A 14,789-nucleotide genomic window follows, 5' to 3' on the forward strand; every position below is an offset into this window, starting at 1 on the left:
AAGGAGACATCTACCTACAAAGGAGTTCCCATAAGGCCATCAGCTGATTTCTCAAAAGAAACCTTGCAGGCAAGAAGGAGCTGGAAAGAAGTATTCAAAGTCATGAAAGGCAAGGATCTACATCCAAGATTACTCTATCCAGCAAAGCTATCATTTAGAATGGAAGGGCAGATAAAGTGCTTCCCAGATGAGGTCAAGTTAAGGGAGTTCATCATCACCAAGCCTTTATCATATGAAATGTTAAAGGGACTTATCTAGGAAAAAGAAGATCAAAACTATGAACAGTAAAATAACAACAAACTCACAACTATCAACAACTGAACCTTAAAAAAACAAACAAACAAACTAAGCAAGCAACTAGAACAAGAACAAAATTATAGAAATGCAGATCACATGGAGGGTTATCAGCAGGGACAGGAGGAAATGGGTGAAAAGGAACAGAGAATAAGAAGCATAGATGGTAGGTACAAAATAGACAGGGGGGAGTTAAGAAGAGTATAGAAAATGGAGAAGTCAAAGAACTTACATGTAAGACCCATGGACATGAACTAAGGAGAGGAATGCTGGAGGGAGATGGGGTACAAGCAGAGGGGGGATAAAGGGAAGAAAAAAATTGGGACATGTGTAATAGTATAATGAATAAAATGTACTTAATTAAAAATAAATATAATTGGAAAGACAGGTACAAACAAATTAAGTGACTTGTTCCCTGTAGTATTGTTAGTGTAGTGCCAAGGAAGTGTAATAAGAGTTTTTAAAATGAGGCTGAAGTGAGTAGGAGCAAAACAGGCAAAGCCTTGTGAGTGAAGTTTAAGAGCTACAACTTTTTCTGAGACTAACTGGGGAGAAAACAGACCATCAGATTAATGACATGAACAGATTTTTTACTTAGGAAGGGAAAGCTGATGCAGAAACATGAGTAACAATACATACATCTTGTGATTCTAATTCTATTCATCCTTATTTCAACTAGAAAGAATTCTGATAAGCAAAGATTACTGTATTCTCAAAATCTATATGGATTCGTAGTTTTGGTAACAAGAAGTTCAGATATCAAGAGATACCTCTATCTGAAACCCTTACCTGTTTTAAAAAAACCTTTTTATTTGTAAATAATTGTAACATGGAGAAAAGTTGTAAAAATAGTACTGTACTGTATATACTTCACTCACGTTCCCCTAATGATGATAGAAAACTGTAGTACAGTTACTGAAATCAGAAAATTAACACTGATAGAGTACTATTAACTAATCTACAGACCTTATTCAAATTCCTTAAGCAAATGAATTTTCCAATGTCCTACTTCCTTTTATTCTGATCTAGAATCCAATCCAGGATCTCACACTGCCCTTAGTTGTCATGTCTGCTTACTCTCCTCCAATCTGAGTTCCTCAGACTGTCTCTCATGACCTTTATAACTCTGAAAAGCAGTGGTCAGTCTTTTTGTAGAATAGCCATTAATTTAAGCTTGCCTTATCCTGACTAGATTAAGAATATGCACTTTTGGCAAGAATACCAAAGAAGTGAAATTATATCCTTCTTAGTGTACCATACCTGGATATACATAATGTTGATATGTCTGATAACGGGTGATTCTGACTTTGATAACTTGGTTAAGGCGGTGTCTGTCATATTTTATCCTCAAGTTACTATTTTCCGCTTTGTAATTAATAAGTATCTTGTGGGGAGGTATTATGTGGCTTTGAAAGTATCCCATTCCTCAAAATTTCACTCACGGAGGACTTCCAGCCAAGATGGAGGCATAGGTGGACACACCGTACCTCCATGCACAACAAGTTTAGAACAACAACAATTTAGAGGGAGAATAACACCCAGAACTGACAGAGAATTTATCTGAATGGAAGTTGGACAGCCAAGAAGTTGAAGTAGACTAGTTCATCCAGACCGGTAGGAGGGGTGGAGAGGAGCAGCCGGTGCGGGTCGCAGCACGGGTAGCTGCGAGGAGAGCAGAGAGAGTTGGGCGTATAAGGCATCTGGGGCATGCAAGATCACAGTGGGTGGACCCTGAGTACGAAAGTGGCAGCTGGCAGACCCAGTGAGGTGGTGATTGTGGAGCAGGGCAGAGCGCGCAACCCAGGATCCCAGAGAAGGGACTGAGGTCCCACAGAGAATGGAGCTACTGCCATTGTTCCCTCCTGCCCCCGCCCCCACATACAACGTCACAATCTAGCGACTGGGGTGCCCAGCCCTGGTGAACGCCTAAGGCTCCACCCCTCACCGTAACAGGAACAACCAGACCCCCCCCCCCCCAAAAAAAAAGAGAGAGAGAGAAAGAGATGGCTGAAACAGAAGAACAAATCAGTGCCCCAGAACTCATCATTTTAAGTGACCAAGAGATAGCCAATGTATCAGATGCACAGTTCAAAACACTGGGGATCAGGAAGCTCACAGAATTCATTGATTTCGGGAGCAAATTAGATGAAAAAATGAAGTCTACAATAAGTGAAATGAAGAAAAATACACAGGGAACCAATAGTGATGGGAAGGAAATTGGGACTCAAATCAATAGAGTGGACCAGAAGGAAGAAAAAAACAACCAAACAGGAAAGAATGGAGAAATAAGAATTCAAAAAAAATGAGGAGAAGCTTAGGAACCTCCAGGACATCTTTAAACGTTCCAACATCCGAATTATAGGGGGTACCAGAAGGGGAAGAGGAAAAGCAACAGATTGAACACATATTTGAACAAATAATAAAGGAGAACTTCCCCATTCTGGCAAAGGAAATAGACTTCCAGGAAATCCAGGAAGCTCAGACAGTCCCAAAGAAGTTGGACCCAAGGAGGAACACAACAAGGCACATGAGAATTACATTAGCCAAAGTAAAAATGAAGGAGAGAATCCTAGAAGCAGCAAGAGATAAGAGGACAGTAACCTACAAAGGAGTTCCCATCAGACTGTCAGCTGATTTCTCAAAAGAGACCTTACAGGCAAGAAGGGGCTGGGAAGAAGTATTCCAAGTCATGAAAGGCAAAGACCTATATCCCAGATTACTCTATCCAGCAAAGCTTTCATTTAGAATGGAAGGGTAGATAAAGTACTTCCCAGATAAGGTCAAGTTAAAGGAATTCATCATCACCAAGCCCTTATTTTATGAAATGTTAAAGGGACTTATCTAAGAAAAAAAAGATTAAAAAAACATGTATAGTAAAATGACAGAAAACTCACAATTATGAACAACCACACCTAAAGCAAAACCAAAAGAAACTAAGCAAACAACTAGGACAGGAACAGAAGCACAGAAATGAAGATCACATGGAGGGTTAGCAACAGGGGAGTGGGAGGAGGAGAGTGGGGGAAAAGGTACAGAGAGTAAGTAGCATAGATGGTAGGTAGAAAATAGACAGGGGGAGGGCAAGAATAGTATGGGAAATGTAGAAGCTAAAGAACTTACAAGTATGACACATGGACATGACTAAAGGGGGGATGTGGGTGGGAGAGGGTGTACAGGGTGGAGGCAAGTGAAGGGGGAAATGGGACAACTGTAATAGCATAATCAATAAAATATATTTAAAAAATTCACTAATTTTAGCATTCATTGATGGATCTTGCATGAAATAATTATTAAATGCTATTTGCCTAATGGTTTTAGTTTCCCTCTTTTCTTCTATACTAATTGGAATTCCATTGTAAAAAAGTGCTTTCCCTTATCCCCACTTACTTATGTATTTATTTATATGTATAAATGTCTGGATATATATTTTATTTTGTAGGTCATAATCCAATACTTTCAACTTTTAAAATTACATTCTGGTACCACAAAGTGTTCCAGCTTCATCTTGTATTTTCCCTATAGCAGCCTCAGAGTCAATCATTTTTTCTACAATCCATGGTTCCTATTTCTGGGGAATATTTAGAAAAGATCAGGGCACTCGTGTGGTTGCTCTAACCAGTGTCTCACTGCTGTTGGCCCCTGTCAGGACAGAGAGAGTTAGGACATACCCATCATAGCTCTATATTTATCTCTGTATCTGCATATATAAAATATCATGGATTCATATGGATATCTCCAACTCCAGTCAAAGAAACAGGATTCATTCTAGCCTATTCCTTTCTTTATCTGTAACTGCTTGTCCAACAGCAAATCATACTTCGTTATCTACAATATATTTACTTACTTGTTCAATCTCAGTATCACAAAAGATAGTTTCAGAATTCCTAATACCTCTGTGAGAAACACATTTATTATAGAATATATTTGTTCTTTTTGTCTTTAGCATTAGAATACATAATTAAAATACTGTTTTCCAAAGTTACATAGTTCCCGTTCTTACCCAGTGAAGTCAGCATGATTACATTATTCACTTGTAATACAGTTAGATTCATTAGCTAGTGTTTCTATTCCATTTTGGAATACTCCCCCCCCACCACCACCACACTGAATACATAGATCCAGATTGATTTTTATTTATTTTTGGAGGATATGTGACAAATCATCAGAGTTCTATGAGTCAGAGTTATATAAAAATAGTATAGTTCGTGAAGTGTTGCTCTCTTGTATCATCCCTAGTATCTCATTTCTATTATCTCTGATCTTTCTACCCCCTTCCTACCCATTCACTGTTGGAAACTAATTTCATTAATTTCTGGTTTATTGTTCTTATGTTTCTTTTGCACAAATAAGCAGATACATGTAACATATATCTCACTTCATACATTAAGAATAGCATTCTAGATACTTGAAGAGCTATGCCAGTCTGCATTTCCACCATCATTGTATTTATCTTCCCAACAATCTTGCAACAGAACATGCTGTCATTCTTTTTAATTTTTTGCCAGTCTGATAGATATGTTATCATGACACTGTTTTTAAATTGTATTTTTCTAGTTTTGAGGGGTTTTTTGTATTTAAGGGTTATAGTTACATTATTTGTGAGCTGCCCGTTTATGTCTTTTCCTCATTCTATCACATCTTTGGTCCTCTGTCTCTCATTTTTTGCCCTTCAAGTATAAAGAATACTTTAAAATATTAGGGGTATCAGCCTTCTGTCTGTGGTATATGTGAAAATATTTTCTCCCTGTTTGTTAACTGTCCTTCAACTTTTACACTGTGAATTTTATTTTTATGTAGTTAAATTTACCAACTTTTATAGAATCTAGATTTTGAGTTGTAGTTTAAAAGTCTTTCCAGACTTCAAGGTTAATGAAGAAAAAACGATGCTTTTTTCTAGTATTTCTATTCTCTGTCTCTCTAACATTTGGATTCTTAATATATTTTGGTGTTTATTCTCTCTCAATAGCTTTATTTGATATATAATTCATATATTACACATTTAAACACTTTATCTAATTCAATAATTTAAATATATTTATATAGTTGTACAACCACCACACCAAAGAGCACCACTATACCTATCAACAGTCACTTTTTACCCCATACTCACTCAGTCCCTGGCAATCTACCATGTGTTGCTATACTTTGTCTATTATGGACATTTCATATAAAGAGAATACAATACACAGTCTTCTGTGACTGCTTTCTTTTCAAGTTGTCAGGTTTCTTCCATGTTACAGTGTGCATCAGTACTTATTTATTGCAATATAACACTCCATTGTATGGATACATCACATTTGGTTTATCTATTTATTAGCTGGTAAATATTTGGGTTGTTTCTACTTTTTGCCTATTATGGATAATGCTATGAACATCTATGTATAGATTCTAATGTTGAGTTTATTTTTATGCAAGATGTGGATATAATTTTATCCCTTTCTGAATGGCTACATCGATATCCTGGGACCAGTTATTAAAAAGTTGATCTCTACCTCAGTGATTTCAAATGCCACCTTTACTGTTTTCATCTGTACCTTGGTTTCTTCCTGGGCTTTTTATTCCACTGCTCTATTTGTTTACTTGTGTATCAATAGGACACTATTTTAATTGTAGCAGTTCATATTATAGTTGTCCCCCCTTTTCCACAGTTTCACTTTCCATTACTCATGGTCAACTGCAGGCCAAAAATATTTAACGGAAAATTTCAGAAATAAACAATTTAGAAATTTCTAAATCATGTGTTGTTCTAAGTAGTGTGATAAAATCTCACACTGTCCAGCTCTGTCCTGCTCAGGAGGTGAATCATCCCCCTGTCTAGCATATCCACACTGTATGTACAGTAATTTATTTTGAGACCACATTCACATAACTTTGATTATACTATATTGTCATAATTGTTCTATATTATTGTTTTAATCTCATACTGTGACTAACTTATAAACTAAAATTTATGATAACTATGTATGTATAGAAAAAACATAGCATATATACTGTTTGGGATTATCTGTGGTTTCAGGTACCCACTGGAAGAAAAGGAGTGTCTCAGAATATATCCCCCTCAGATAAAGGGGAACCACTATAAATGTTTTAACATCTGGTACAGGTGGTCCGACTTGGCAGTTTTCTTTTTGTAGTTTTTTCCTTGCTGCATTTGTCTGTCTGTTTTTCCATTTAACTTAGTATCAACATATCTAACTTCATTTTAAAAAAAAAAGTTTCCTGAGAGCATCATGCTACACAAAATAAGCCAGGAGGTGAAAGACAAATGCCACATGATCTCACCTATTAGAACTTAACAAACAACTGAGCAAAATAGAACCAGAGACATGGAAATAAAGAACTGACAGTGATGAGAGGGCAGGAGGGAAGGGATAACGCGGGTAAGGAAAGGAAAAGGGTCAAGTCAAGGAACCTGTATAAAGAACCCATGGACAAAGACAATGGGGCAGGGGAACTGAATGTGGGAGGCGGGGTGGGCAGAAAAATGGGGACAGTTATAATGACAATAAAAAATTACAAAAAAAGTTTCTTGGTATTTCCACTGGGACTGCCTTAAGTTTAGAAATTTAGGAGATCTGACATCTTGATGTCAAATCATCCTACTCAAATCTACCTACATGACTTTCAAAATTTTATCCTTGTATAAGTTTTGCACATTTCTTTTTAAGTTTATCCCTATGTATTTAATTTTTTTTGTTATTGTAAATGGGATTTTCATTGCTCTTATGACTAACTGGCAATTGTACCTGTATATGAGGCTATTATTTTTTCTAAGTTAATTTTATATCCTACTACTTTAGTGAATACTTTTTTATTATTTGATCCTATACATTTTTTTAGTCATACTACCATGTGATCTACAAATAAAGATAGTTCTACTTCTTTACTCATTTTCATGTCTCTAACTGATTTCTTCTTGAACTGCATTGGTTGATATCTCCATTACAATGTTTGGTATTAGTGGAGATAGTGGGCACTTGCCTTGTTTTTTTACACTGTGGAAATGCTTCCAGTTTTTCCTATTATATAAGCTTTCTCGCTTTAGAACTAAGGTATAGGTTTTAAAAATTATTTTAAAAACATATCCTGCAATTTCTATTTTCCTGAGTGTGTATGCATATGTGTTTTATTTTTATCATGGACATTTGAAATATTTTTGAAGGCTCTTTCAGTTATCTATGGAGATAAATGATTTTTTCTTTCCAAATCTATCAATATAGAATATGATATTGGTGAATATCCTAACATTGAACTATCTCTGCATTCCTGGAATAAATCGTACATGGTCCTGGCATATTATTTGATAATGATAATGCTGTTATTTTAATTTTTTGTATGAATATTTATAAGGGACATTGGTTTATAGTTGTTCATTTAGTACTGTTCTCATCAGGTTTAAGTATTAATACCATATTTGCTTATATGAGGAATTAGGAATCTATCATTTTCAACACTCTGGAATAATTTATAGAACAGTGTAATATCTGGTCTTCGAAGGTTTGGTAGAATTCCTTTGTGAAACCATCTGGCTTTGTAGCTGATGGTTTTTAGTGAGATAACTTCTTTCTTCTTTTTTTTTGGTAAATAAATGTTTTATTCACTCTCCAAGAAAGGAGAGGGGCATGGTGTGGAGACAAAGACCAGCATTGAAGTGTACGGGATTTGACCTTTTATTGGATTATAACTGGATTAAAAAAGGGTGGGGGAGTTACTATTGTGTGGTCCCTGGTCTCTTGGGGCATTGTAACAGGAGGCTGCAGTTTGTTCCAATGTTATCTTCCACCTGTGGCTGTATGGAGTGGTTAGTTAGTTCTCTTCTTGCTTTCCAGTAATTTCCAGTCCTAGAAAGGCTGCCATTAACCACATGACCAAGCAAGGAACCAGGCCATTTCTCCAAGGGGCTTTTATTGGCTTTGAAAGACAATCTTAATTCCTTAAGGCTTTCTGGGGACATCTAGAATCAAGGCATGACTTTCTTAAGAGTTGCCAAATTCTGGAGGGATAAGGTAGGGAAAAAAATATAAATGTTTCAATACTGCTTATGAGGGTATAACTTACAAATTGTTCTAGGGAAAAAAAGTGTTTTCTTGTATTGATTGCTGGCCATGAAGATGGATGAGGATGAGGCTGTCCACAGAGTCCAGAGAGATTGAGAAGGGTTACAATCTCTTCTCCAAACCTCACAAAGACAGGGTTAGCCTGGTTGAGCTTCTGCTGCCCACTGCTACCCTAGTCGCAAGTCTCAGGAGGCTGGAGGAGAGGAAAAAAATAGAGATTGTCCCTGTATGGGCCACTAAAATGTCAGGGTGGTTGGAAACATGGGTTGTGAAAGAATCCACAAAGTGAAGAAAGTGTAGAGAAAAAATTTTTTATTCACTCTCCAAGAAAGGAGAAGAGCATGATATGAAGATATACCAGCCTAGTAAGGTAATTTCTTGATAACATTCTTTATTTCTTCTCTTGAAATTGGTCTGTTTAAATTTCCAAACTCCATATTGGCAGTCTGCATTTCCCTAGGATTTTATTCACCTAGATTTTCAAATGAAATGCTGCGAGGTGTGATATGTAGTCTCTTGTGATTTTTAAAATAAAAATAATTGTTTTCTATGGTTATACTCACCCTCATTCATATTTTTGTATTGTTTTTACTTTTTAAAAATATTTATTGATTATATTATCACACTTGTCCCATTTTTTAATCCCCTTCATTCCTCTCCACCCTGCACCCCCCCTTCCCACCAGCATTCCCCCACCTTAGTTCATGTCCATGGTTTGTACATGTAAATTCTTTGGCTTCTCCATTTCCCATACTATTCTATACCTCCCCTGTCTAATTTGTACCTACCATCTATGCTTCTTATTCTCTGTACCTTTTCACCCATTTCCTCCTGTCCCTGCTGATAACCCTCCATGTGATCTGCATTTCTATAATTCCACATTAAAAGAGTTTGGTGATGATGAACTCCCTTAACTTGACCTCATCTGGGAAGCACTTTATCTGCCCTTCCATTCTAAATGATAGCTTTGCTGGATAGAGTAATCTTGGATGTAGATCCTTGCCTTTCATGACTTTGAATACTTCTTTCCAGCTCCTTCTTGCCTGCAAGGTTTCTTTTTGAGAAATCAGCTGATGGCCTTATGGGAACTCCTTTGTAGGTAGATGTCTCCTTTCCTCTTGCTGCTTTTAAGATTCTCTCCTCTTTAATCTTGGGTAATATAATTATGATGTGCCTTGGTGTGTTCCTCCTTGGGCCCAACTTCTTTGGGACTCTCTGAGCTTCCTGGACTTCCTGGAAGTCTACTTCCTTTGTCAGATTGGGGGAGTTTTCCTTGATTATTTTTTTCAAACAAGTTTTCGATTTCTTGCTCTTCCTCTTCTCCTTCTGGCACCCTTATGATTCAGATGTTGGAATGTTGAAAGTTGCCCTGGAGGTGCCTAAGTCTCTCCTCATTTTATGAATTCTTGTTTCTTCTTTCTGTTCTGGGTAAATGTTTATTTTTTTCCTTTTGCTCAAAGTTGTTGATTTTAGTCCTTGTTTCCTTTTCCTTCCCTTCACTGTTGGTTCCCTGTACATCTTCCTTTATTTCACTTTGCATAGCCTTCTCTTTTTCATCTATTTTTTGGCCATACTCAACCATTTCTGTGAGTGTCCTGATTACCAGTGTTTTGAACTCTCCATCTGATAGGCTGGCAATCTCCATGTCATTTAATTCTTTTTCTGTAGTTTTGATCTGTTCTTCCATTTGGGCCATATTTCTTTGTGTCCTTTATTTGGCAGAGCTGATTTGAATCCCCGTATTGGCACACCTGTTACATTGTAAGGGGCAGAGCCTTAGGTATTAGCCAGGGCGGGGCAACCTGCTTCACTGCTTTGTAGCACCATGTGTGGGGTGTGGTCAGAGAGGGTACAATGCTGCTTGCTCAGCCTTTGCTCAGTTTTTAGTCAGTTGCCCTACTTCCCGAAAATGACTGGTGCCCTTCTAGCTCCTGATCTGGTGCTGATTCCCCAAGTAAGTAGGTTTGTGTACATTCTAGGACCCTGTGGGTGTTTTAAACAGACTCTCCTGAGAGACTGGCAGTTTCTTCCACTGCTGAAACCCCCACTGCTTTTTACACCCAGAAGTTATGAGGCTTTATTTCCCCAGTGCTGGAACCCTGGACTGTGCGATCTGGCCTGGAGCTAGGATTGCTCACTCCCCAGTTGTCCCTCCTGATTTTTATCTGCTGCATGTGAATGTAGGATGGCCTGTAAGGCCAGCCTGCCTGCTGCCAGGCAGTGCATCTTCTCCGCTCCAGCTGCCAATCTTCACCTCTCCTACCCATCTGAATGAATGTTTCTTTTTTAACTCCTTGGTTGTGGGACTTTTATACAGTAAGATTTTCTGGCAGTTCTGTTTGTTTTTTGTTTTTACATTGGTTGTTATCCTCTTGTGTGAGGAGGTGAAGTATGTCTACCTACACCTCCATCTGGCAGGAAGCCTGTCTTTTCAGTTTTAAAATAGGGGTGGTATTGTCTCTGTTACAGTAATCATGAGGACTAAATTTTTTCAAACTCCTCACTACCTGACATACTACATATGCCACATTTTTATGACATAAGTAGCAAATAAGAGTGTATTGATGTTAATCTTAGATGATCACTACTGAAGCATTTTTTTTAAAAATCTACCTACATAAGTGTATTAATTGGGCAGGAACTACTTATGTCCTGAAGTACTTCCACTTCTGGGGAGAAAATACTCAGGTGCAACATTTGTTAAAAATGCTTCATGGCATCTAAATGTATGTAATAAGACAGCTGGAGACTCATTACAGCAAGACACAAGGAAAAAGAGGTCTAGGAATGAACTTCATGGTACACAAGAGGAAAGGAATTCATCCCATGAGAGACATTCCTTCATGTTTATATTATACACCTTTGCAATTTATCAAATCTAATAGGAGCAAACAAGTCAACAGGTTAGGCCAGGTTAACATTGGGCCACTTCACATAATGTGTGATTGGAACTTGTTACAGAATCCGATTAGCTAGTTTATGCTAAGACTGCTATCTAGTTTATTGTAAGACAGTCACTGTCAACTCACTTCTGAGCTTTAGTTTTCTGAACTATAAAACAAGATAGAGGAATTCTGAGGTCCATTGCAAATATACAGTTCTATTACTTCATAAATCTCAAAGAAAGCATTTTACTAAAGATGTATAATGTAAGTAGAAGTATCTTGACAAAGCCAACTCAAAGTTTTGTACTTTTATTGTTTACTGACAATTATTAGAAATAAGTGTTTTTATTTACTGAACTTTTGTGGCTGAAAAATAAAAATAAACCAAAGGAAATGAATTTCTTCTATATTATTGTAATTTCATATTCAATAAAAGTAGCAGAATTTTATGGAAATGAGGAAATTTCCAGTGTTCAGATGCCATGGTTATCTTGTGTTACTTGGGCTATCTCCATGTGTTTCCAATACAGAATACCACTAGGAGAGACTAGCTTACCTCAAAAGAAGTAGTGAGATGGGGGTGATGGTGCAGAAACCCACACTGTCAAGCATGGAGTAGTGGAAGAATCCTCTCTTAACAAGATAATGTCCTCTGAGTCCTATTTTTCATATTTCAAATGAGGTATTTTTACTTCACATTACTGAGTTTTCAAAAGGAGAATATATTTGCTAGTAGATATTGCTATGTAAGTCTCCCCACCCCCTCCCTTTCATAACATTGTAAAAAAAATCCTAGTAAAAGTATACAGTTTAAAATGTGTATTAAATTCCTAATATACTAAAAATGCTACAGTAAATATAAGACAACTCAAAAAGAAAAAGGAAGATCACTGGAAAAGGTTGTAGAAAAAAAGTTGAAAGATGGCATAATGAACGTGTAGACAGCCTCTGGCTTTACCAGTTCTTAACATTTTGTCCCACTTGATCTGTATGTGTGTTTCTCTCTCTGTGTCTCTCTGTCTCTCTCGAATGTTTATCACAACCCCCAAACTTTACATTGATAAAATATTATCGTCTAATATCCTACCCATATTTATACTCCCCACTTGTTCTAAATATCCTTTATAGCTTTTTGAAACACCAGAATCTGGTCAAATATAACACTTAATATTTGTTATCATGTTCCTTCAGTCTTTTATAATTATGCCTATTGCTTTCTTTTATAATATTGATATTGGAAGAGTTCAAGCTAGCTATCTTGTTTAGTAGTCCTCAGTCTTTGTCAGTTTCTTCATGATTAGATTCATATTAAATATTTTCAGAGGAATACTGCATAGGTGATCAGGAGGCTTATAGTATTAGCCTGTCATATTATTGGTGGTATAAAATTGGGTCACTTGGTTAAGGTAGAGAATATCTTGTTTAAGAACAATCTTTTATCTAATAGGATTTTGTCATCTATTCATGATTCTTGCCAGAATCTATCATTACATTATTAGTTACAAAATACTGATTTTCTATTTCTAAGACAATGTTAAATTTCTTAAAAAAAAAAAAATCAGCTCCCATTAGATGGCCCTTGGCAATGATAATCATTTGCTTTTTTTTTTTTAATTTAGAATGTCTTGGGCAATATCTGAGAATATTACATTCAAATGTTATTTTCACCTTTAAAGATCAAGTACTTAAAAAGTCACATAAGAGCTGAAGAGCTAAGGCACCAGAAAATTTAGAAAGTTTATCAGTAGAGTCAGTAATTAGACTTAGACAATTAAATTTCTGTTATTACTTTCATAGTTGCCCCAGTTCCTATTATTCAGTTGGGAATTATCTCTTTACCTTATAACTATAGTTAAACACTATGTTAATAGAGTCAGCGTGCTTCGGTTTTTGCAGATGAAGTTGCTGATCATTCTAAGAAATGCAGTATGAAATTTGAGGTGCAAGCACAAAGTTAATCTGCTTAATTTATGTTTTCTTTTTGATTCTTTGAAAGTTTTTTTTTAAGATTTTATTTATTTATTTTTAGAGAGGGAAGGGAGGGAGAAAGAGAGAGAGAGAGAAACATCAATGTGTGGTTGCTGGGGGCTGTGGCCTGCAACCCAGGCATGTGCCCCGACTGGGGATCAAACCTGCGACACTTTGGTTCATAGCCCGTGCTCAATCCACTGAGCTACGCCAGCCAGGGCGAAAGTTTTTATTATTACCTGACATTGGTAGTATGTTTTAAGTACAGTTCCAAGGCATCATAAGACACCTTTCTAAATCTGTTTCACTATTTGCATTGAGCACTGAAAACCAACTTTTGTAATTAATAGTGTAGTATCCAAAAATAACATTGATGTTTCTGTCTTATCAACTAGTTGTAGGTTGTTCCTAAATTGTTTTCACTATTAAGAGTTCATGATTAACAGCTAAGTCCTTTCCCTTTAGAATAGAGAGATACCTCGACTTGACAGTACTAATAACTGCATTTTAAAATGTTTTAATTATGATTTTTTACTAATTCCGATTACTTAAATTGTTGCAGCCTAAAAATTTTTATGGCTCGGAAATAGAATTGCTTGAAATATTATCATCTATGTATACAAGTGAATTTATCCTGATCTGCCTAATTAGTAGAAATATTTATTTTAATTTTTGCCACAATATTCCTTCATTATTCTGCATTGTAATTTGTCTGTTTCATAACAAGAGCTCTTATTATGGTTTTTAAGGGAAGATGTCTTGAATATATGTTTTTCATAAATAACAAACATTTTATCTGAAAAAAAAATTGTTTGTACCCTCTGACAAAAACTGAACCCTTTCTGAAAAAGTCGGGGTCTTGGATATTTGTTCTTGGGTTGCTCAGGCTGGTTCTTGATTTGTACATCTTCCAGGTAAGTATCTGGGTACCAAAAGGCACAGGGCATGTTAAAAGACTGTACACTGGAAAAACAGGTCTTTGGGGAACCATCAGTGTGAAACTTCTCAGACAAGAATCCCTGATTTTAGCTGTCTTACCACCTTTGTTGTTTGAATAGTCAGGGAAGGTTTTGTGGATTTATATCTTTTATTAACTTAAATCTACTTACAGGGCTGAAATAGGGCCTATTTTGAAAAAGCAATAACATTTTCAAGTTTTTAATAAAGTCAGTGTCTTGTTTTGCTGTTTGCTAAGCTAGTATATAAAGCACTGCTGATCTGTAAGTTTATATAAACTATAAGACTTAACCTTTTACTGACAAAGAAAAATAGCATTTTTAGTTAGTGATACACTTTTTTTTCTTGTAATGGTACAAGTAATGTGTGAATCTTGCCTGATAGGATCCTTGTATAGCATTCTTGTATGCTTATGGAAAGTGTGATCTTTATTTCATGAAATAGGAAACACAGGCTTGTGCTTTACTTAGCTATTACAGAAATCAATGGTTAGAATTTTTTTAAAAGTCACTTGCCTACTTATTCAATGCCCTGCCCAATAGACACAATTTCCTTTCTATTTCCTTCATTTTGTTTTGTCTCTAGTGTCATTACTATTGAACATTGAGGGGTTTTTTTCTGAATTTGG

At 36.3% G+C, this 14,789-nt stretch overlaps 1 protein-coding gene across 5 annotated transcripts in view; it reads left to right on the forward strand.

Annotated features, from left to right (window-relative positions):
- R3HDM1 (R3H domain containing 1) overlaps window positions 1-14,789 on the forward strand; it is a 217,470-nt gene that overhangs the window by 49,827 nt on the left and 152,854 nt on the right. The gene's annotated exons all lie outside the window — the stretch shown is intronic.

The sequence above is a fragment of the Phyllostomus hastatus genome, unplaced genomic scaffold, assembly GCF_019186645.2.
Source record: "Phyllostomus hastatus isolate PE091 unplaced genomic scaffold, TTU_PhHast_1.1 phas_scaffold_60, whole genome shotgun sequence".
Lineage (NCBI taxonomy): Eukaryota > Metazoa > Chordata > Mammalia > Chiroptera > Phyllostomidae > Phyllostomus > Phyllostomus hastatus.